This window comes from Sceloporus undulatus, chromosome 3, assembly GCF_019175285.1.
Source record: "Sceloporus undulatus isolate JIND9_A2432 ecotype Alabama chromosome 3, SceUnd_v1.1, whole genome shotgun sequence".
Lineage (NCBI taxonomy): Eukaryota > Metazoa > Chordata > Lepidosauria > Squamata > Phrynosomatidae > Sceloporus > Sceloporus undulatus.
This window is the reverse complement of record NC_056524.1, coordinates 233,425,861-233,451,382: the sequence shown is the minus strand read 5'-3', so window position 1 is coordinate 233,451,382 and position 25,522 is coordinate 233,425,861. Positions and strand designations below refer to the sequence as shown.

Below are 25,522 nucleotides of genomic sequence, written 5' to 3'. Positions count from 1 at the left end.
ACAGATGTCCTGTTTATAGAATATTTAGGCCAAAACACTGAAGAAGCCAAATCAAATGTAAGATTTCTGGGACAACGGTCTTCTTTCAGTCTTACTCTTCTAATAGTTGCAATGGATTTGACTCATTTTTTTTAAGTAGCTGAAAACTGCCGCTATTTCCATTAAAAGAGATCACTGCTGCTTTTTCACTGATTAATACATGCTCATCCCTGTTTGCAAGAAGTAGATTGTTTCTTGGGGTCATCAAGTAGAGGACTAGCATGTGCTACATATGTCACATGTCAAGAAAGGTATCTATAAGAAGTAGGAATACACTACTGGTCCCACCTGGATGTAACATGGTCTATCTAGCTGTGCCCTAAAGGTATCTGAAAAGTAACTGCTCATGTGTACATATGTATGCTTAATGAATGGATAAGAGGGAAAAGGTTAGTTAATAATAATAATAATAATAATATTTATTTGTATACCGCCCTGTGGCGAACCAATCCGGGCGGTTGACAACAGTGATTATAACAGAGTAAAATATAAATTTAAAAACATTATAATCCCTCCCCTCCTTATAAAAGTATTAAAAAATATGACAGATTAAAAACACAATTAACCATTGAGGTATGACCAGCAGTGCATTACTCTATAAAATGCACTGCTTCCAAAAATATGAGATCCTGGAAATTGTTCCATATAAGGAATCACAGCTCAGTGGTCAAGGGCATGCTTCACATGTAGAAGATCTCAAATTCTCCAGTTTAAAAAGGATAATATAGGAAGTGATAGAAAAGAGCTCTACTTGAGTCACCAGGGAACAATTACCAGTCAGAGCAGATAATCCTGTGCTAAATGGACCAGTGTTCTCACTTGGTGCTAAATAGACCAATGCAGACTAATAAATGCATTCACATATGTGCAAATATCCACTGAGCAACCTCTTTAAGAGTGCTTATTGTTCTTGGTACAGCATGTAAAGAAGACTAAATATTTTCCATTATGATTTTTTGTGAAATGTCCATTACAAAGTGTTGCTAATGGTGATTCGTTATAGCACCCTAGCTGTATTTCAGAGGAAGGAACTGGCAAAACCACCCCTGATATTCTTTGCCTAAGAAAACTTTATGAAATTCATGGGGTCACCATAAGTCAACAGGCAACTTGAAAGCACATACACACAATAGAATCCTAATGGCTAATCCTTGTTTCATGTTTTTAAATAAATAGAATATTCATATCTCACCCTATATCTGAAGATCTCAGGGCAGCTTAATCTTTTACTATCCATTGTTTTAGGGATGTGGTGGCTCAGTGGTTAAGATGCAAGATTGGCAGTTTGAAGCCCAAGCACTGCATGATGGAGTTTGCTCCTATCACAAGTTCTAGATGTAAAAATAGAAGTAGAGAAATAGGTACCACTTCAGTGGGAAGGTAAGAGAGTTCTGTGCAGTCACGCTGGCTACCTGACCACAGACTTGTCTTTGACAATGCTGGCTCTTTGGCTTAATAACAGAGATGAGCACCACTTCCTATTTTCGGACATTATTTGACTGCCTTATCAAAGGGGAAACCTTTACCTTTATCTGTTGTTTTACATTGACTTTATTTTATTAGAATATGTATATCCCACCCTATATCTGCAGATCTCAGGGCAACTTAATCTTTTAAAATTAGTGTTATTCTCCATTGTTTTAAATTGATTTTATTGTAAGCTGACCTGAGATCTTCAGATATAGGATGGGATATAAATATTCTAATAAAATAAAATTTAAAAAATTGCATCCTCACAACAGCTCCCATTTTTTGGAGCCTGTTATCTTTGCCACATAGCATTTGGTGGGGCTGAAAGCCAGCTAGTCCCCAGTGCATACACATGTGCTGGGTTCAGTTTCTTGCTTATATTAAAATAGGGTTGGGTTACCATTGGCACTTGAATGAATATCAAAAACAATCTGTGGGTGGCCTCAGAGGGAGAGAAGGAGAGGCATGCACATCTCCATGATGCCTCAGTCATGGCAGCAGAGGAAAGGCCCTCCCCACCTTCCCAACTGCCAATGTTGTAGTCTCAGAGGGAAAGAAGAAGAGGCAATATCTGCTGGATTTAATCCCTTCCACCATTGCCATGCCCTTTCCTTGTGTGTCATGTGTTTCTGATTGCAAGCCTGATTACATGGAACTGAGTTTGTTGTTGTTTTACTTGTAAAGTGCCATGTACACTGTTGGCAATAAATAAATAAATAAATAAATAAATATAGACCTTCCCTTCCTTTGGTAGCTTTCTGAGAATGGAATTAGAAGAAGAGAAAGAAAAGGAGAGAAAGAAGGCTGAAGGAGAGAGATGGATAGTGGGGATGGGAAAGGGAGGAAAATGGTCCTTCCACCTTTTGCCTTTGACCATGCCTATTGCCATATTTGACTTCACCCAGCATGCGACAGATTGTTAATCTTGAGAAAATGAGGTCAGGTTCCGTGTCACTGGAATGGTGAATCCACTCTGGATTTTATTCCACAGTGTAAAGGAGCCATCCACTGTGCTAAAGGCTATCCCTAACATAGTTTCAGCACCCTGGACAGCTCCTTTTAATTCTGTAAAATATATTCAAGAGTGGCTTCACTGCACCACTGATTTGGAAGTTTCCAGTTGCCCGAATGAAGCCATACATGGAAAAAAAAATTATTCTGCATTAGAATACTGAAATGCTTGGGACCAGAAGTCTTTTGGATTTTTTTTTTTTTTAGTATTTGCATATACATAATGATATATCTTGAGATGGGACCCAACTCTAAACACAAAATTCATTTATGTTTCATATACACCTCATACGCATAGCCTCAAAGTAATATCATACACAAGATTTTAAATAATTTTGTGCATTAAACAATAGTTTGTGCACACACTGAACAACCAGAAAGCAAAGCTATTACTATCTCAGCCACTCATGTGGACAATTTTGGATTTTGAAATATTTTGGATTTAAGAATTCCAGATAAGGGCACTAAACGTGTATACTCATATGTAACTCGCAGTAACTGATGGTCAGAGAAAGGTATCAGAAAAATCTATGAGCAAACAGCAGAATATTTTCCTGATTTTCTTTCTTTCTTTACTATGTGTCTAGTGCAGTGTTTCTGAACCTGTGCTTCGATGAGCTCTTAGGGCTCCACATGCACTTCTCAGGTGCTCCATAGCCACACCAGGAAAATGAAAGAAATAAAAATTGAATTAAATTAAAGAATAAGAATATATTCTTATTTATAATCCTAAACATTAACTTGTAAGACATAGGGTAGTCCTGCCAGGACTATTTGAATCTCCCCCTGCATTTTCTTTCATGTTGGTTCAGGCCATAGAATATTTTAGTGTAGGAAAGTTCATTGTATTAGTTGTGGGAGGAGCTGTAGGATCCCCTGCATTTTTCCAGGTTTGGTTTGCCCTTTCCCAGCATGCTCTGCTTTAGCTAGAGGTTGTTAGTTTGGAGCAGTCTTTGCTGTGAGCAGGCAGAGAGCTGTCTTTTGGTGGCAAACAGGCCCAGGCAGCCGGAAAGGGCATTTCTTACACCTTAGCCATTTTAGTTACCAACAGCAAGTGAATAAAGGAATACAGGAGCTGAAAGACCCTGCACCAGCTCCGTTGAGAGAGGAGAGCAAACCAACATCAGACCCAGAAAGATGACACCCTGAAGATTGCTGAAACTGTAAAGTATCTTTTATTTCAAGTTATTTAGAGCTGGGGAGGAAAAACTCTTTATTTTTGTTCTTTAAATTAAACTTTCCCCTTTTTGAACTTTACACTCAGCTTCAGAGCCTTTTTGGGTAAAAGAGTTTGATCTCACCAGGGTACCTTCTGTCATCAGAGTTGGAAAGATTGTTTCAAGCCTAATTATTAAGATGAAACTCAGTATGTGAAATATGTCTCTTTATGTGTGGATGGGAGAGAACGATCCTTTCTGTTATGTCCCCCCACATGTTTGGTACTCCCTATCTCAGATTAGCTGAAAAATTAACAAGGCATTGCTCTAGAAGTCTTGTTACACAATAAGGGCTCCCACAACACAACAGTGCAATGTGAAAGAGGAGAACATTTTTCTGGCCCAACATAGGGCACCCATGACTTTCTACTGTACTCTGTTCAGCATTACCAGTGCCTCATGGCTCTGCTGAGGGCTATTGCGCTGCTCTTTACACTGTCATTCTCAAGGGCAGCCAGTCTTGCAAAGTGCAATACTGTTTCACATTATGACCACTGTGTAATAACCATGCTGTTCTCTCCACTTGTGCAATGACCCCAATAGCACAGCTACAACAACATTCCCCTCTTGGGAATACAACCATTCGGCAGTATCACACTTTTAAACTGTTTAATCACAAGTTGGTTTACAATGTCCTGAATTTCCAATAGGACGCCAGGTATATTTTTAAAAATAAAACATTTTTGTTATAAGTTGCAATAGGATTCAATCATGAAATGCTGACAACAAAGAAACAATGATTTCTTTTTCCTTTGTTGTTTTGCGCCTTCAAGTCATTCCCTACTTATGGAGACCCTAGCCCTTCTTTATTCCCTCAGGGGAGGAAACAGTATTTGACATTGTGGGAGACCTTCAGATGTGAGACTTTGGGCTCTTATGGGAGAACTAAATTAAAATGCTACAGGCCAGTGTGTATTTTAGAAAAAGTATATACACACTTTTCTAGGGAAATAGAAAGATTAGTGTTATATGCAGATACTTCTCTAGAGCAAAAATGTTTGGGTCCACACTGGGGATACACAGACTGTATTCTGGCATGGTAGAATCACTTTGCATCATAGCTGGTGAATGTGAAAGACCTGAGGAATATTTATTTTCTTTGCAAAGCCAACAGTGAGCTTCTTTGGGAGGACCCTGGCCTTTGGCAGTTCATATTTAATGAATGGCAGCTGCTTGGGAGCATTTGTGGGCTGCTGGAATGTTAAAATATGGCCAACAGAAAGGGAAGCAGGCTTGTTAATGTATAAGCACTGGAGAGAAGTTGTTTACTACTACTGCTACTTCTATTTAATATCATTTGCTAGTGGCTCTCTACAGAATGACACAGAAAACTAACTATTTGAGGGATGTTTCTGCATACATACAATTTATCTGAAGACTGATATTGTCACGTAGCACACGCAACATGGCTTCAGAGCAGGTCTGGTCTCTACACTCTCTGCAGCTGGTATGTAAACTTCCTCCTACTGCAAGTTTTCTTTGTCAGTATGGGTACACAGGGGCACTTACTCCCAGTCTGTAAGGAATGGTGCATGGTTTTCCATGCTTTGAAGCCAGGGCTGGGAAACCTTTGATTCTCCAGATGCTGATGGAATCTAACCCCCCACTTGTCACAGTCAGCGTAACCAAAGTGGGGAGGTTGACATGCAGACCCCATCTCCCCCCCCCCATTTTTCCCAACTCCTTTCCAAATCTTACTTTCATAATGTTGTGACACGGAGAAAACACATGAATAAATCAGTACATAGATACAAAAAGTGTCAGCCAGAATGATATGAAAACATGGAACCCAATATTACCCAAAGGAGGGAGAATGGTGAACATTGCCAGCTGCTGAACAGGGAATGTTCTTATGTTCCCCAGGCAGATCAAACTAAAGACCCCAAGAATCTCACCCCCCCCCATAGATATACCCTCAACAATCATCCAACTCAGCTTCTGATTGGCTGGGCCTCAAGGGAAGACCATGTGGCAGACCCAATGTGCAGAGCCTCATGGATCATCTCAGGGTCATGTGACAGACAGTAGTTGCCATCACCACTTATGTGCCAATCTTCAGCCTTCAAATGGTGAACAGTGCATTTTTCCTAATTAACCTTAGTGATGCAGCTATGACAGTGTAAGCTTTGCTGTCTGTAATATGAATTTGGGGTGTGTCTATATAACTAATCCCATCAGTGTTATCCTACTATTTATCTCTTAATGAGTGGAAGTTTAGAAATCCCCAGGAACTGAACTGACAAGTAATCAGATGCTCTAGTGAAGAATTGCAAATTATGTTACAACTGGTTTCTTCCTTCCCTTTGGTCTTAATGCTAATGTTGGTATATTATAGTTATTGCAACATTCATACAAATGGCTAATAAAGCAAAAGAGTAGCTTCTTTTCTAACCTCTTTTTAAACAGAATAGGCTGCATATTTTGACAGTTTCTTGCTAGACAGCTGCAATTATTTATGGAAGCCATATTGCCACTGTATATGATTGGGGAAATTTCTTAAATGAAACAAACATTTGGCTCATTTTGGAATCTCTCTGTTATGTAATATAATACGGGGATTGTGTGAAAATTTCTCTGTCTCTCTCTCTGTCTTTCTCTCTCTCTCTGCATGTGTGTGTGCATGTGTGTGAATGAGAAAGACACATAAAAACCCAAAGTTATACATTATTGTTCTGGGAATGATTTTTCTTGTATTGTGTGTATGCTCTTCCCAAAAACTTGTTATAAGCCTCCTTGGATCTTGCGGCAGGATAAATCAGGCTAGAAAATAAACAGGCAGACAATCAAGTTATGAGAACATCTCTAGATTGCATCCTATTTGACTAAAGTCCAAGTTATTTATTTTTAAAAGATACATATGTATCTGTACATACTCTCCAACATTTCCTAGGTGACAATTGGAACACATGTGACCAAGTAACATCAGAGTGTGGTCAAAATGGTAAAAGTTATTAATAAGGAAGAACATTAAAGTCGAGAGAGCTTGCAGCAGTTTGTGTTTATGTGACCTGATTGGGAAAGATTGGAAAGATTCCTCCCCACTGCTGAGCTGAATGCAAACTACTTTTGCACTTTGAACTCATTTTGCAGCAATTGAAAACAAAGGGGGGAAGTGGGAAAGGAGAGAGAAAGTGGGACATTTTAAAAGCAGTTGAAAAAGTAGTATAACAAAGGATTAATTAGGATTGTCCCTGCCAAATTGATATTGTTGAAGAGTATGATGTGCATGTGCCTTTAAGTTGCCTGTCAAATTATGGTGGCCCCATGAATATTATAGGGTTTTTTGAGAAAGAAATACTTAGAGGTAGTTTGCAATTCCTTTCCTCTGAAAAATAGCCTGCCACACTTGATATTCCTTAGCAGTCTCCTATCCAAGTACTATACTAGTCTGACTCTGCTTAGTTTCCAAGATCAGACAGGGGCCCATTACAGACGGGTGTATAGTACGGACTGGGTCCATACTAGGGTTAGAAAGGGGCGTCCCTTCCGGACGCGCCTAACTCTAGTACGGATCGAATCCGAACAAAATGGCGGTGTCCGTTCCACACGGGGGCTGCCATTGCTACGTCACCACTGCGGCGCCTCCAAACGAGGCGGCGCGGTTGTGACATATTGGCGCCGTGACAGGGAGCTCCTGGGATTTGCGTCGCTGGCGCAGCCTTTAGACAGCTGCGCCAGTGACGCAAGGCAGAAAGGGGCCGAGCGGCCCCTTTCTGCTTGTCCCCACTGCTGTCAGGTGTCCTGGGGCATGAAGCCCCAAGGACACCCCTTTGCAGGCTGCGGGGAGGCGGCCTTTTGCTGCTTCCCCGCGGCCTGGAAAGCGGCAGATCGGGGCCTCAACTGCCAGAACGGCAGCCTCTGGGTGCCGTTCCTCTGGCGGGGAAAGGAACACCTACAGGCCACCCCAAAGGGGTGGTCTGTAACGCGCCAGGATCTGCTATCTTCAGGGTATTTAGGCCAGCTCTTTAAAAGTCATAGAGAATCCTTAGAGATCTCTCATTATGTTTATTAGAAATGTTTCTACCATGGACCTCCAGCAAAAGTAAAAATGGAAGATCTTATGTGTACGTGCATTGCAGTCAAATTCATATGTATGTACTTTGAATGCCGATACGCCTTGATGAAAGAAGAACCTGCCTCATACATTGCTTAAAAGGGCCATCCAGCATATGAGACTCTCATACTGCACCTCCACTAAGATTATCTACAGTATCACTGGCCATCTGTCTGTGAGGTGGAGGGATGCAAAAGGATTGATTCTGCTTTCCAATATGGTATCCTTAAAAAAAGAAAAGAAAAGATTTATGTTTTTGCCAATACTCTGAATGATGATACTCATAGATACAACTGCTGCATGACAGCAGAAATCAATTTCATTTATTTAGACATTTTATCTGAGTTGAATTGTTTTCTTTTCCACCTTTCTTCCAGAATTGGGAGTCAAGACACTTACAAGATCAGACAGGTACAAATGAAAGTGCAATAAGTTATAATATTGAAACATGGTTGAACAAATATAATATTAAAATAGAACTGAATTAAAAGTCAATTTGATGCATCCCATGTTAAAAGCCTTATCCTCAAATCCCATCTAAATAGGGTAGTCGTTGTTGGATGATGGAAGTTCAATGGAGGGTTGGGCAGCCTAGCCTTCCTAGAATTGAAGTTCCACAACCCACTGAACATTCCTCTGACAGTGATGGGAGTGAGAGTAGGATCTTCCCTGAAGATTTCAAAGACTGAGCATTCTCATATGGGAGGAAACAGTTCTTCAGTTATGACCTGCTGCATTTGTCATGCGTATACAATAAGATATGGTTGATTAATTCACCAGCTTCCAAAACTGAGGGCCATAAAAACTTTTTAAAAAATGTCTGCTGGTTTTATAGCAATAGCAAGTTCATTTCTATACTGCTTATCACTTAAGCACTCCCTAAGCAGTTTACAATGTGTAAGCTAATTGCCCCCAAAAAGCTGCATACTCATTTTAGTGACCTATAGAAGGATGCAAGGCTGAGTGGACCCTGGAGCCCTGCCTGGAATCGAACTCACAAACTTGTGGCTATGAATGGCTGCCACCAGGGCTCCTATAAAATTCCTGTTGAAGGAATTTGGATTTCTAAATCCAAAAATGACCTCAGATTTGCTCTATCACATACAGTTTTTTCACAACTTACTTTGATTTTTCTATGTTATAATATGAATCATAGAGTTGGAAGAGACCATAAAGGCCATCCAGTTCAACCCCTTGCTGTGCAGTAATACACAATCCTAACACTTCCAGCTGATGGTCATGCAGTCTCTGTTTAAAAACCTCCAAAGAATGAGACTCCACCACTTTCCGAGGGAGTGTCTTCCACTGTTGAACAGCTCTTATTGTCAGGAAGTTCTTCTTAATGTTGAGGTGGAATCTCTTTTCCTGTAGCTTGCATCCATTGCTTCAAGTGTACTTCAAGTAATTTCTGACTTAATGTGACCTTAAGACAATTGTATCACAGGGTTTTCTTGGTAAGATTTGTCCAGAGGGGGTTTACCTTTATCCTCCTCTGAGACTGAGAGAGTGTGATTCAAGGTCAATCAGTGAGTTTTCATGCAAAGTGGGGATTCAAACCCTGGTCCTCAAAGTTGTAGTCTACTGTTTAAACTACTACACAAAAAAACTTTTCTAGTAGATTATACTGACTGCTCTTTTTAACTAGGTAGACTAGAATTTTACAGCTATACCCAGCCAAACATCTTGCAGCAGAGGTGTGGAAAACTCATGAGTTGCATTCCTATGCAGATCTATTTGGGATTACGTCCCATTGTACTTAACAAAATCTGCTTCCAAATAAATATAGATCAGATTGCACTTAAGCCACCTACTTGCCAGCCTGTCCCAAGTTCCTATAGACTATGATCTCTAATGGAGCCAATATTCCAGCATTCATGAGTCTTACTTTTTATATTATGAATGTATATTGCATTTCTGAACTTCTCTGCCATTCCTTATCTCTTTCATGTTAAATGAATCCCTTTCTTTTAGTTAGATGTGCATCAACAGAAACAGGTATCTTTTTATTTCTCTTTGTCAGTTGGAGTTCCACAAGGCTCCATTTTGGGTCCGTTGTAATTCTCTATATACACCTCTATATACACCTCTATATACAACTAATCTTATTAGTTCATATGGTTTTCAATATCACCTTTATGCCAACGACACCCCAGAACTTTCTCCAGACACTGAACGTGTCTTTCAGCCTACTCAATATGGATGTGTTATCAGTGTTTAAAACTTAACATGGCTAAGACAGAATTACTCATTTCCCCACCAAAACCTACTTTACAATATACAATAAAGGAAATCAATAATGTCCCCATCCGTCCTGTGAAGGAGGCAAGTAGCCTTGGTTTTATCTTCGATTCTTCATTGTTGTTCGTTCCCCAGATACAGGCTGTAGCTAAGTCATGCCAATTTTTCCTTTATAATAATGCTATAATCAGACCCGTGTTATTGGTCTCTTCTGCTAAGAGCTTAGTTCATGCCCTGGTTATCTTTCACCTTGACTACTGCAGTCTTCTTTTGATGGGGCTCCCTTTGCTGTGGGAAGGAAGCCACCCAGTAAGACAACAATACAGATTTGGAGGAAAAAGCCACAAGTTTATTAACAAACAGCACAAAGGGTAGGGCTGGCATAAGGTCTGGATCTGGAAACACCAATCAACACCTCGGTTGATTGATGTAAAGTTGCTTGGTCACAACCAAGCATTGGGATGACGTAGTGGCAACGGGAACACCCTCTTGTATATATGCAACTGGTCAGTCGCATATTCCAATAAGCCCCTAGTCACTGGGAGATGTTCACTCAATGTGGCCCCCGCAATGGCCACACCGCCTGCCTTCAGCGCTCCCGGGTCCAATGGATTCCCAATCCAGTGCTATGGAACCCTGGAAACCACGCCCACCAGATCTAGGACCTATGCTTCCACCCTAAAACAAAGTTGTGACAAAAACACCCTACCCAAGGGGGGGGGGGGGGGAGAGCAGAGCTAATGGTGTTGGATGGCATGCGACGTGGCCTGAAATAGGCCCACCCACCAATGGGGGGCCTGGAAAGAGCAGAGTCACCACCTCCCAGGCCCTTATCACCAATAGGCTGCGCTTGGAGGTCTGAGCCAGCCAATCATGTCCTCTTCCCTTTTGCAATGCAAGCTGGGACATGTAGTCCCAGCACCTGGTGCAAAAGAGCTGCCATTTCCATCCCAGCAACCAATGGCAGGCCTTCTCACAGGCCCAAAGGCTGCTGGGGTGAGACAGGACTCCGCAGTTGCAGAGACTAGGGTGCCTTCTGCCCTAGCAACAATGCTGGCCCAGTAAGTAGGGTGGCATCATTTGTCCTACCTTAGTCCTTTAATCTCCATTCAACATTCTGCTGCTAAAGTAATCTCTTTGGTTTGCTGTTTTGATCATGTCACCCCACTCCTGGTATCTCTCCACTGGCTGCCCATACCTTTTAGAATCTGTTATAAGTTGGTTCTGTTAGTGTTCAAAGCTCTACATAATCTCATCACCCCTTCTGTCTGTTCTTATTTCATTTTACCATTCAGCTCGAGACCAATGGTCCAGAGGCTTGGGCTCCTGTTTCAGCCAAGGGTTTTGTCTTCTCTGGATTAGATTCATCCTTTTTCACTTGTGGTACCTCACTCTTGGAACCGCCTCACCAAACATCTACAGACGATTTCCTCTTTGGCCAGTTTCAAATCTGAACTAAAGACTTTCTTATTCTTGGAAGTATTTTGAATTATAATTTGACATTGTTTGTTAATCTGGATTGCTAATGTATTATCTATTCTATAGTTTTTTTACAGGGTTATTGTATTTTAATGAGATAATTAGTCTAATCATGGTATATTATTTCTATCTTCTGACTTTTTAGATTGTATGCCATTGGCAGGTTATGTGTTGATTTTATGATGTCTGTCAAGTGCCATGTAGGTTATGGTGCTAATAAATAAACAAACAACAACAACAACATAGTTAGATTTATAAAAGTGGCTCCTGTATTTATTTTGTATGTTACTATTTGCTTTCTGGCTTTCTCTATACTATGTTAAGAAATTGACATCTGATATACTGGAAGGTAGGTTGAGGCTGTTAGCATTGAAGCCTTTGTTTCTTTTATGATAGTTTTTCTTGTTAAAATCCCCCTCCCCCCGGGAGCCATCTTGCAAGATGTGGTGTTAAATGTACCCTTGCATTTAGAATATATTAAAAAAATTAAAATAGCACCTCCTGGAGGTCTGACAATTTTGGGAATTCTAGCAGACAAAGAGAATACCATGGGAATTTTCCTCTTAATGCAAATAGTAGCTTTTTTCTTCATGTCTACAGCAGGAAGAAAAAAGATAAAGTCCACATCTACATGTGTTGCAGTCCTGAGGACTAACCAGCCAGTCCCCAGTCCCCCCACTATTACTTGCATTTTAAAACACTATTTAGTACATTACATGCAAAGTCTTCTAGTATGGCCCTCATGGGATTATATTAGCAACAATATAATAATTTCCACTTCCATGATTTTGGCTGGACTTCTTTAAATCCGCAAATGTTAAGGCATTGTTTTAGGAAACAGTGCTTGTGAATATTTTATTGTTTCATAGCCACTAAAGACAGAAAGAGCCCATTAGGATGAGCTAGTCCAAAACTTGTTAAATATTTAGTACCTATTTTTATCCAGTTCCACTTTTATTACTCCTAATGCTAAATAAAGGCAATGTTTTCAAGAAGAATATTGACCTTTAGTGTTCTCTCTTTCCATTTTTAATTTGCCTCATCTATGAAAGTACATGGAGAGTCTATGTTGGAAAAGAATGTCTGTACACATAAATGAGGGAAATTAAAAATGGAGTTAAGAGACAGAAAACAAAAGATATAATAAACACAAAGTCATGGTAAACTAAGGAAATCAGTTATGAAGACTGTGAACTTCCATGGTGGGGGTGGTGAGACCTTTCAAGGTAGACAATGCAAGCAAATATGTAGATAATACGTTTTTGTATGAGTTTAGATACTCAATTCTAGAAAAATTCACATGGCCTAGTTCTATGCTAGCATAGTTAGATTTCAGAAAATTAGAAAAGGAAAAGAAAATATTGGAGTCACTACATGTATATCTACTAAAATTAAAACTTGTGTGGTCTGATGGGTCACTTAAAATATGTTCTGTGGAATAACACAAGTCTTCTAATTCTGCTTTTGTTTTGTTCCATTTAGCTGTTCTCAACTCTATAATTGTTCTTTCAAAGTGTAAATATTATGACCAATCCCCAGCAAAGTTTAGATGAGGCCTGCAAAATGTAAACTTGCATGTCTGTACAAGAGAGTGGGTGAACATTGCTGTGATTTGTAAGAAATCCAGCTTCCCACCCTTCTTGGAAAAAAAAATATGTTGCAGGTTTTACAAACCTTTCAGAACTGGTCACATTAACTCAAATTGGTTGTAGGTGCAAATATTTAGCAGTTTCTTCACAGCACATTCCATTGAAAGTGGTAAAACTTATGCCCAAATCGGGGAAGGGGGGAATCATGTGACCCTCCAGATGTTGCTCATCTGCAACTTCAACAATTAGACTTCATTGGTTATACTAGATAGGGATGATGGGAGCTGCAGTCCCAGTGGTGGACCAAATGGGGGGGGGGGCAGGGTGCACTCTACCCTGGGTGGAAAATGAAAGGAGGTGCAATGGTTGTTCCTCACATGCTTCTCTCTCACTGAGGTTTCAATAAAGAGAAGGTCTCCGCTGTGAAGGACACGGATTGAGCAGCAGACAGGCACAGCCTGCCTCAAGGCAAGCTGATGTCCTCTCCCTCCCCTTCTCCTTGGACCTTCCTTGAATAAGGCAAAAGGGAGGAGATTGGACTGGAGCAGTCAATCATAGGTGCCACTTCCTTTGAAAATGAAATCATCTGTCTTCAAAGTTGTACTGCAGCAAAAGTTCAAATGGAGGGGGAGAAAAAAGAGAATCTAGCACTGCTTTCCCGATACCCATTGTTGATGGACTGGAATTTGTGGATATTTTCCAATTCAGCTGTTTCTCTTTCCAGTCTTCCTTTGCAGTTTCTTTGTTAAAGGGCAGCTTTCCTGAGGTCAGATATGGAATGTCCAGGAAGAATCCAGAATGTATTGGCCTCCTGCAACCATAAATTCATTGGCTATCCTTGTGCAAATGTGTGTTAAGATCTACACTGTTATATATGGCAACATGGAGATCTATATAGGATCTGACTTTCAAGTACAGTAGCACCTGCGTCATACACGGTCGCATTATATGCTGCTTCTTCCGGTGCCATGCACTTGAAGAAACAATGGCGCATGCGCCACCGTGAGCACAAGCCCCATTACTTGTAATGGGGCTTGAACATATGTTTACCATGTGTGTGTGTGTATGTATGTGTGTGTGTATGTGTGTGTGTGTATGTATGTGTGTATGTCTGGAATGGATCCCCCATATAAAACAAGGGCGCACTGTAAATGTGTTTTGGATTTTCCTAAGTATTATTGTTAGACAGACTTATGAATATTATGGCCCATAGGTAAGTTATTGTATCAGGCATGGAAAAGGAATAGCTCCACATGCATAGCCAAAATATTAAAACTTGTAGTTTTATAATAGTTTTTATTAACTATGGCCTGTTACAGACTGCCAAAATAAAGCTTCGGGTCTCTTTGGAGGTATGCTGTTTAAATGATGCATGCATCCTAAGAATCCGGAAGCTGCACTAAAGCTGCACTCCAGTGCTTAGGAATGGAGTGTGGCTTTGGCGCGACCTCCGGACTCTTAGGACCCATGCATCATTTAAAGAGCATACCTCCAAAGAGACCCGAAGCAGCTTTATTTTGGCAGTCTGTAACAGGCCTAAGTTTGAGACAAAACAAAATCCATACAATGAATAAGCAATGTACGAACAATTTTGGTATAGTGGTGATGAGCAGTAGCTTCAACAGTGCCCTCAGGGCCGGCTTTAGGTATTTGGCCAACCTAGGCGAGAAATATTTTGGTACCCACTGTCCCCCCTCATAAAACATAGATTCCAATCGCTCGTCATAGTATTGAGAATTAGTCAAAAAGCCAGTTAGGTTTCTGATTACATAAAGATAAAAGACATAGGATACAGGAAGGCTGTGCGCCCCCCTGTCCCCTAAGACAATGTAAAAATAAATAGAGTACTCACCTAAACAATTAAAACTTCCTCTTTACTTAGTTTAAAACTTGTCATAAGAATGCAACGCAGTATTAAACGTACTAGGCAAACATTCAAAATCAAACACAAACACTGAAACACTATTGCATGATCACTACTAAAAATGCAAAACACGAAAAAAGACTAGTTTGTTTGTTGTAGACAGTAAACTCAAGACAACTGGCGACTGGCGTTCTGTTTTGTGGCACCAAGGGTAAGGCGGGTGGGCAGCAACAGGAGAGGGGGCCGTTGACCTTGAGGTGACATTCAAGGCGCATGCGGAAGGTGGATGATGTACCATGTGATTGTACCATGGATACGGGGGCGCACATTTATGTTTTGGCCATTGTACAAAGAAACTGTCATACGGTAGCTTGCTTTTATATCGCTTGCTGTAATGAGTTTTCACTTTAATATTGTTTAATCACGCAAAAAATTATACCAAAAAAGCTGCTGCACCGCTCCTAAATTTTGCCGCCCTAGGTGGCTGCCTAGTTGGCCTATATGGATGAGCCGGCCCCGAGTGCCCTGTTTCATAAATAGGAAGAGGACATCTAAAATATTGTACCCCATTTGCCTCTCTAATTCTTTGTTTCCACTACATCAGCTTCCAAACTTGCAAGGTCTTGGGAATCTACTTTAACATTGGCATGGCTAATCTGGAATTTTAATACAGAATGAATTTCAGCAGGGAGAAATGTAAGGCACTACACTTAGGGTTCATTCCCACTTACACTTACACCATCATATGAAGACTAAAAGCAAATGTCTTCATTTTTTGGTGATACATAAATGACCTCTGTAGATAGAGCCTTGTCTTGCTCCAGCAAAGCAATTTCATGGACCATAACTGATGTTCTAAAAAAGTTGTTGTGGTTTTGTGGTATTACTCATCACAAAGCACTCTTGATGCAGGACATGCGTGATATCTGAAGCAGCTTTCACTTGAGACTTTGTCTGTATGACCTTTTGTGCTTGTAGCAGCTGTGTTTTTAAAATTCAGCTGGTGTTAACTTGCCAAAGGCTCAGGCAGTCACATGACTGCTGTCCACCATGTGCTGACTGCTTTTGGACTGATCCTTGGTGCACAATTGGAACCATTGCTTTCAAATACTTATAATCAAGCATAAGCAGATGCTCTTAGCTTAGCATAGTGCTGGCAGGCTGCAGCACCTAAAAATCAGGGCATGGAATTACAGGTGCAGTTAATGACAGATGCAAAGATGGAAGCTCAGGTGTTGGTGGTTCAGACAAGGTGACCAGAAATGGCAGACAACACACAACTCATATATATATATATATATATATATATATATATATATATATATATATATGCTGCGGTTTTCTATCTGGATTTCAAAGGAAAGGGCTAGAGTAATTTACACAGGCAGAAATAACAGCTTGCTTTGGGGCCTAAGCTAACACTGTCTATTTACCAGCATGTTTTGTCTGGAGAGGGAAAGATTAACAAACAGTTCTTGCACAGCTCTTTCCTCCATCTTTATATTGATCTGCGGTAACAGTGTTCATAATAGCAAGTGGGCAAGCATCTCAAGGCACTGCATGCATTAACAACATGTGGTTGGTTTGTATTCCCTGTGCATTGAGCCAAAAGAAGAAAAAGAAGAAGAAAAAAGAATAAGGCAAGCTCTTCTGACTTCTCTTTAGATTTCTTTTAAATATATTTTTAATTAATAAAACATTCACTGTGGGACACAGTATCTAATTTTGTTTAATCTATTTTTCTGGCAATTTACCTTATTTTTCAGTTGACAACACTTTCTAATTAACTGTCTTCCTCTTTGCTGAGGGGAAGAAAATTCAATCAAGATCAAGCCAAGCGGTAGTTGGAGAATATTTACTATGACAGACTGTTTTCAATCCATATTATTTGTCTTTGGGTTTATGCAGTGCTACAGGTTCTCTCTCTCACATGCACACTTTCTCTTCAAGGATTTTCACTGCAGTGTTGGTTTGTGAACTTGATTCACATACTTTCTCTATGTGACTTGGTGGACTAACCCAGAGATTTGTTAATATTAATTATTTAAATATAATCACCAGAATACTAGATTGGCTACATAGGCTGCATCTATGCTGCAGAAATAATCCAGGTTGATACCACTTTAACTGCCATGACTCAATAGTGTGGGATTCTGGTGTTTGTAGTTTTGTGAGATATTTAGCCTTCTGTGTCAGAGAGCTCTGGTGCCAGAACAAAGTACAGGAAAGCATTGGGCCATGGGAGGAAAAGTGGTGTCAACCTGGATTATTTCTGCAGTGTGGATGCAACCTGTGCAACCTTGCCTGACATTCCCCTGCTTGCTTTAAGAGCTGGCTGCCACATTGGGCAAGGATGTCCATTCAATTTTGATCAGAGTACAAGGAGGAGGATATTACTACTCCCTCCTACCAGAGAGAAGGCTATTAGAAGGGTTTACAACAGGAGTTCTGCTTCACCCAATAAAGCATTGCTGAAGATAGTGTTTTTCCTTCAGAAAAATACACTGTAGTACAGTACATGGAAATTCAGCCTTTCTGCAGTTGGTATCATTTTTGCAAATGCAGGGTATCAACTTTGAGGAGGTCTTACCTGTTTCAGGCAAAGTTGTCCAGAATGGCTCATTAATGACATTGTGAATTTTAGACCAGCATCATATGGAGGCTGTGCAGACAGTCCCTAAGGGGTGGCCTGCAGCTGTCTCCAGCTGTGCTGGATGGGGGTCATGGCAACCACATGTCATGGTCCTGATCTGGCCTTTCCAGGGCGCAAAAAGGAGCCACAAAAAGCAGCTCCTTTTTGTGTCCTGGAAAGTGTGTGATAGCTGCAGCACCACAGCTTTAAGGTGCTCCTTTGGCACTGTGGCCCTGTACAGCCCAGCCAAAATAAAGCTGCTTCGGGTCACTTTGGAGGTATGCTGTTTGAATGATGCATGTGTTCTAAGAGTCCGGAAGCCATGCCAAAGCCACGTCCCAGTCCTAAGAACTGGAGCGCAGCATTGGTGTGGCTTCCGGACTCTTAGGACATGCACATCATTTAAACAGCACTTCCAAAGTGACCCGAAGCAGCTTTGTTTTGGCCTGTCTGTATGGGCCCTGTGTCATGTAAATGCAGTGCCAGAGGAGTGCCATGATGCTGCATGCCATGTGGAGCGGTGTGCAGCATCAAGCAAACATGGGGGTGAAGTCGGGGCATGTGTCACAATTAAAAAAGGACATTGAGAAACTGGAGCGTGTCCAAAGGAGAGCGACTAAAATGGTGAAAGGTCTGGAAACTATGCCCTATGAGGAACGACTTAGGGAGCTGGAGATGTTTAGCCTGGAGAAGAGAAGACTAAGAGGTGATATGATAGCCCTGTTTAAATATTTGAAGGGATGTCATACTGAGGAGGGAGCAAGCTTGTTTTCTGCTGCTCCAGAGACTAGGACCCGGAGCAATGGATGCAAGCTGCAGGAAAAGAGATTCCACCTCAACATTAGGGAGGAACTTCCTGACAGTAAGGGCTGTTCAACAGTGGAACAAACTCCCTCGGAGTGTGGTGGAGTCTCCTTCCTTAGAGGTCTTCAAACAGAGGCTGAATGGCCATCTGTCGGGGATGCTTTGATTGTGATTTCCTGCATGGCAGGGGGTTGGACTGGATGGCCCTTGTGGTCTCTTTCAACTCTACGATTCTATGATTCTATGAATGCCATGCCCTGACTCCATCCCCAGGTTGGCCTTAATGACCAGTCTGCACAGCTCCTTAGCTAGTGGTAGAACCTCTGGCATCAGTAGAATAACCTGTCCCCACATGTGAGATCTTTGGCAAATGGCTCTGTTCTCATATTCTTCCAAAGTTTCCCTTGTAGCTGGAATTAATTGCACATTATTCTTTTTTATTACCATATTCTTTCTTAATCTGTGTTAATACTTTTGTATGATGTTCAGCCATACAAAAGGATCACAACTTTTTAAGTGAAGGAGAAAACATGTTCAGATGCGATGTTTGGTTATGAAGTTGCCTTCAGTAATTCACCTGAAAATTCTGGGAACACAGTCCAAATAGACAAGGCAGTTTTCTTATCACATCTTACAGTGCTTCACATAATGTCACATTTTACCAGAGCATAGGACAAGGAAAATGCTTGGGCTTTCTGTGATTTTAGACCAGCTACCAAATACATTTTTCTTTTAAAAATAAAGTTGCATTTGGTGGTCATTTTGGAAAATGGCTACTTCAACCTTCAGAAGGTAAATCAACTGTGCCCCATCACCCAGATATTTTAACATTATAAGTAGCTTCCTCTGTGCCAAATTTCTTGATTTCGTTACAAATTACACAATAGGTTGTCTAATCTACTTCACAGTAATGTTGTTCCTATTGCAAATAAAATAACAAATATTAACTTAACTACTTTTTGTGTCAGTGAGTAATATTTTTTCATCACTTTGGGGAAGATAAAATATTTTCTTGGGGTATTCTTCATCCCACTTTCAAGCCATTTTCTTTTTTGGATGGATCTCACCCACCATTCAAAGCATAAAAAGTAATTGAAGTAATGTAACAAGCAATGTAACCTTCCAATGCAATGTGAAGAGTAACAGGTTACTTTTAGAGGGGTTGCGATGACTTATATGACAAAAGACCTTTAAAAATAAATTTTTAAAGCTCTGAACTGTTGGGATAAAGAGACAAGGTGTGAGGTGGAGTGGCATTCCACAATTCATCCGGGAAATGTATACAGACATACCTCACTTAACAAAGCCTCTGACAAAGAAACTCTTTTAAACAAGCCTGTTTGTGGTCAGCCCTGCTTTTCCTCTTTGCCCTCTTTCTAGCTGTAATTTTTAGCAGCAAAACATTGGGAACATGGTGATGAAAGACTGCAGAAATATAGACACAAACTGTAAACACAAACCCTATATTTACTATAGTTTTTTGTGGGTTTTTCGGACTTTGTGGCCATGTTCTAGAAGAGTTTGTTCCTGATGTTTTGCCAGCATCTGTGGCTGGCATCTGCAGAGAATGTTGGCATAGAAGAGAGCTGGATACACACACTCTCTCTCTCTCTCTTCCATGTTAATCTGTGTATTGTTCTGTTGTTGATGGCAGGGCCACAGGGTGGGAGGATATGCCCAGCCATGGACAACAGAACAATACACAGATTAACATGGAATTTCCTCCCTACAGTATTCTATGCCAGCATTCTCTGAAGATGCCTGCCACAGATGCTGGTGAAACATCAGGAATAAACTCTTCTAAAACATGGCCACATTGCCCAAAAAACCCACAAAAAACTATGGATGCCAGCCATGAAAGCCTTCGACTTCACCATGTATTTACTGCCTGCACTAAACAATGCAATGAAGCTTCAGCTGGGAAAAAAGTGGGATTTGACTCTAGCTGATCCTACACTAGCTGTGTGTGCCTGTCCTTAGCAGGCAAGCTAAACAGCAACTGTGGCCAGAATCATGAAAAGCAAAACAGAGAGAAAAAGAACAACAGAGGTACTGTACTTAGGGCGGAAAAATGAAATGCACAGATATAGGATGGGGGACACCTGGCTGAACGGGATGACATGTGAAAGGGATCTGGGAGTCCAAGTAGACCACAAGTTGAACATGAGTCAACAGTGTGATGTGGCAGCTAAAAAGGCCAATGCAATTTTGGGCTGCATCAATAAAGGTATAGTGTCTAGATCAAGAGAAGTAATAGTGCCACTGTATTCTGCTTTGGTCAGGACCCACCTGGAATATTGTGTCCAGTTCTGGGCACCACAATTCAAAAAGGACATTGAGAAACTGGAGCGTGTCCAAAGGAAGGTGACTAAAATGGTGAAGGGTCTGGAAACCATGTCCTATGAGGAATGACTTAGGGAGCTGGGGATGTTTGGCCTGGAGAAGAGAAGGTTAAGAGGTGATATGATAGCCCTATTTAAATATTTGAAGGGATGTTATATTGAGGAGGGAAAAGCTTGTTTTCTGCTGCTCCAGAGAACAGGACCCGGAACAATGGATGCAAGCTACAGGAAAGGCTGTTCGACAGTGGAACACACTCCCTTAGAGTGTACACTCCCTCAGAGTGTAGAGGTCTTTAAACAGAGGGTGGATGGCCATCTGTCAGGGATGCTTTGATAGAGATTTCCTGCATGGCAGGGGGTTGGACTGGATGGCCCTTGTGGTCTCTTCCAACTCTACGATTCTATCCTCAACATGTGAAAGAAAGCATAGCTCTATATGTTTAGCCACCAAAGTGATATCATAACAAATGTGGAGTCTGGAGGAGAAACAAAAATTTCCCTGGATGCAGTTTATTGTTTCATTTCAGTTCTGAATTAAATTCAGTTTTGAATAAAAAAGTTTGGTTAAACATTTTGAAATGCTCTTCTTTTTTGTGATGTAGGAACCTATCCCTATCCTTGCCATAATATTCTGCCTTTGGTACCATATTTTCTGTTAAAGAACTAATACCCAGGAACAGATCTAACTGAGGCATACTTGTAGCAGATACAGTGATGTTAGAAGAGTGACTGCTGTGGTTAGGCATTTGCAATCTGTTTAAATAACTAAAATTTTGGTTGGCTGGACAGGAGACTAGAGCTAATAATGTGTCAACTGCCTTTCCTTCACTGTGGAGCAAACCCAGATATTGTCCATTTTTATTTCAGAGAGAGTAGCTGCCAAGCACCTTTGAACTCTAGAATATTTAATTTTACTTGACCCCTCAACTCATAAGAAAAGTGAAGTTGGAGGAAAGAAGAAAATTATTCCCGGATAATTATTCCTGAGTGCAATTTACTGTTTCATTTAACATGCACATTTTATTTCTTTTGAATAAAATGATTGGGGATTTTATTTTATTTTTTGTCTTTTGCTGGAGACAAAATGGCCACACAAAGTCTTGTGGGAATTGTTCATACGGGACGCAGTCTAGATGTTCTGCTCAACCTTGCTTCGTTAAAAACCAGGCTGTCAAGCAAGATTGTGTCTGCAAGATATCAGTGATGGCGAATATTGCCCGCTAAGTTGTTACGATTTGTCTGTCAATTAGTAAACATTATGAAAGACAGGACTAAACATTCTTGTTCGAGACCAAAAGGAAGCTGTTCTTTGGGCAAATAAATGTTTCATAGACCTGACCTCTCCTCCCTCGCTATTATTTTTTAAAAGGTGCCCCTATCTCCTTTCTATCTAGCAAACAAATGTCTGCCCTCAAGTCATTTCCTTTGGGGCAATTTGCCAGGAATAACAAGCCAAACCTTAGCTCTCAGTGTAAGAAGTTTCACTTTACTGAGCAGAGTTCAAGTGTACTCTATTATCCTAAACTAAGTGATAAAAAAGGCCTTTGATGATAGCGGTCTGAGTGACATATATAGGCCAGTGCTTCCTGTGGGGTGAGAGAGAGACAGACTCATTAAAGGAAACGGTTTGTCAGGGTCACTTTCTTTTTTCCTAGTTCAAAGCTATACAGCAAAGTTCTGATGACTAAAAACACAATTGTGTGTGTGTATGTGTGTGCGTGTGTGCGTATAAATAAATCCACAAACTGACTCCATTGAGTTCAATGGGACATACTCATTTATAAGGAGGCAGAGGATTGTAGCCATAATGACATAATTACACAGCAAAGAAAATAATGGGCTAGAGTTGCATTCCAGCTGAATTAATGGGAGGCTTGGTGCTTTTTACCAGTATAAGTTGTCTCAATGTCGGTGTTCTTAACACATGGCTGACCATCTCCTAAATGTCATCCTAAAAAGAGAAAGGCATTTTGTCTTTTAATGATGTAGGAAAGATGATCTTAAACCCTTTATATTATTTAACTTGCTTTTAAAAACTAATCATGTATGATAATTACCCATCTTTTTCCTGCACTTTCAAGCACATTTAAGACCACAATATCCAGCTTGGGTGCTTTGTTTTGTTTTGTTTTGGTTTAAAATGTTGGATTAGTGACTCAGGCATTGATCTGCACATGATATTGACAAGGACTATTTATATCCTATCAATCCTCTTATATAATTTTTGGACTTTTGATTCCATTGAGTGTTAATGATGTAGCTGTTGTGCCTGGCAGGTATTTGGAGGGTCACAGTTGTCTGGCTGGAAAAAAGATTCTGAAATGTGTCATCATCCTAGAGCATGTCAGTAAACTATTAAACTGAGCCATGGTTTACTTGTGGTCGCTGGTTGAATTTTGTGGGGATGGAAGTGCCATTAATAACAATAACAATAATCTTTCTAGCCCTTCCCTCAGTTTGGGATTCAAGGTGGCTTCCAACAGTTAAAACAAGCATAATAAAAATTCACAACATATACATTTGTAAAAAATCAGTTAAAACATAAGCCATCAAAACACCTAATAAAACAAGACTTATTTCCCCTGAAAAAGCAATACCCAAAGGTCTGCTAGAATAAATTCTTCACTTGGGTACAAAAAGAAAATCATAATGAGGATGTTAGATGGGGTATTAAATGTATTTTTGCATTTAATATGCATTTTACAAAAAACAATACCAGCCAGGAGGGGTGCCAATAATTACTGAGGTAACAGGAGAGACGGCCAGGGATTTTATCCTTTTCTCGCATGCTGAGGCCTTAAGGGAAATCATTCCTAGGAAACTAGGGTTCCATCGAGATGAAATCCCCCGTTGGCACCTCATGCTAGAATCCCAAGGAACTGTAAAACAGGTCATATTTAGGACTCAAGCTCACACTGTCTACACCAGTTAAACATGGCCAAGAAAGTATGAAAGATTCTAGTAGTACTGTAAGCATTTTTTAAAAACGGCAACACTGTATTCAAATCATACTCAGCTTAGAACACTTTTCTGAGTTTTCCTTGATTCCTGAATAATCTTATCATGGGTCAATGTTAGCATTCTGATCCCAAATTAAAGAGTTGGACTTACAAGGTATGAGTTTGTGGGGTGCATTCGCACTTTGCAATTATAGTTCTATTGTTCCACTTTAACTGCCATGGTTGCATCCTATGGAATCCTGAGGTTTGTAGTTTGGTGAGGCACTAGAGCTCTCTGAATGATAGAACTTCATATTAAACTTTGAAGGGAATGAATTTTCCTAACCAATTAATACTCCTGGATAAACTGCACAAAATAATTTAATAGATTTGGGCACAATTTCTCCCTTTATATGGTGCTTCAATTGTAATCACACATTTATTCTTTTTTGGTTGTAGTGACAGTACATCAGCAGTCAAGTATTTTAATATTTTGATTTCATTCACATCAGAGCATGTAAAGACACTTCATATATAGGTATATATAAGAATCTGAATAGTAGCTTTTAAATCTTGTTTGTGCATTCTGCTCTGTGTAATAATTTTAATACTAATTTTATTTGTTGTTGTTGTTTGCTTTCAAGTAATTTCGAATCAAATGCCATCAAAAAGATAAAAAGGTCTTAAAACATTTCAGTTTATGCAATACAGCATAATATGTGTACACAGTGTCTGCATGTATGTGCATACATACATCAAGTTGCCTATCAACTTATGGCAACCCCCCATGAATTTCATAGCATTTTCTTAGGCAAGAAAAAGTCAGAAATGTTTTTGCCAGTTCCTTTCTTGGAGATATAGCCTACAGCACCTGGTATTCCTTGGCGGTCTCCCATCCCACTCTGCTCTGCTTCCAAGATCAGACAGGATCTGGTGTCTTTAGGGTATTTCGGCACAGCCCATTCTTTTAAAACTTTGTTTTAAAAGCCTGTCTGAATAACAGACAACTGGTTCTCTAGCAACTGCTATTAACAAGCCTGTTACCTCTTATACTGGAAGTAATATACGGGTGTCATGTCTAGTAGCCATTGACAACCTTATCCTCCATAAAATACTTCCAGATTGAAAAGACATTTGAATGGTGATCATATATGAATGGATGGCATCACTAGAATATCACAGGGTGATTTACTTCTGCTTTGCTAGAAGGTCAGTGTGATGTCTGCAAAGTGTCACCATAATTCAGAAAGGATTCCCTGTAAGGGTGTACAACAGGAGCCAACTGAGTATAGCACATGACTCACCCTTTGAAATATTTCCATAGCTGCTCTGACCCCTTGTTTGATCTTAAGCAAAATATTTCTGTTTAAGCAACTTCAAAATGCAAAGTTATTTTGGAGAACTGAACTACATTTTATTACCATATGTGAAATTTAACAAAGTGCAACAGCAGGGGTGGGTGTAGGGAGGCAAGGTTAGACTTTTAATGACTGTAAACTCCCCCTGCCCATAAAAGCCCACATGAAAGGCTGTTGATGGGAGGAACTGTAATCCAGAGAAGAGCCATTTCAACAGTGCAAATGGTCTTAGCTGTTAACTGTCAAGTTCTGTTTGCAGTTTATTAAAGAGTTCTAGTGCACTGTTTGCAAGAAAGCTTTCAAAGGCCATATACAATGTCAAATGCAGAAACCCACCTACAGGGTAGAAAATATAATCTCTTCCCTTTGTATGCGTGTAAGACCATATAAGGGCAGAGAAGGCCTCTGAGCAGAGTTCGGCAATGTCTAGTTAAGTGAAAGACTCGGCATGAGCATTGCTATAGTCTGGGATTCAGTGCAGATAAA

The 25,522-nt window shown here is 40.3% G+C and overlaps 1 protein-coding gene across 3 annotated transcripts in view; it reads left to right on the top strand.

Annotated features, from left to right (window-relative positions):
• IRS1 (insulin receptor substrate 1) overlaps positions 1–11,731 on the top strand; it is a 109,768-nt gene extending 98,037 nt beyond the window's left edge. For 2 of the 3 annotated variants that reach the window (XR_006102954.1, XR_006102952.1), the window contains 2 exons: positions 8,169–8,202; positions 11,325–11,731. The gene's annotated coding sequence lies outside the window, so the exon portion shown is untranslated. The remainder of the gene's footprint in view (positions 1–8,168; positions 8,203–11,324) is intronic. The other variant, XR_006102953.1, reaches the window with a different exon arrangement.
• The last annotated feature ends 13,791 nt before the right edge of the window (positions 11,732–25,522 follow it).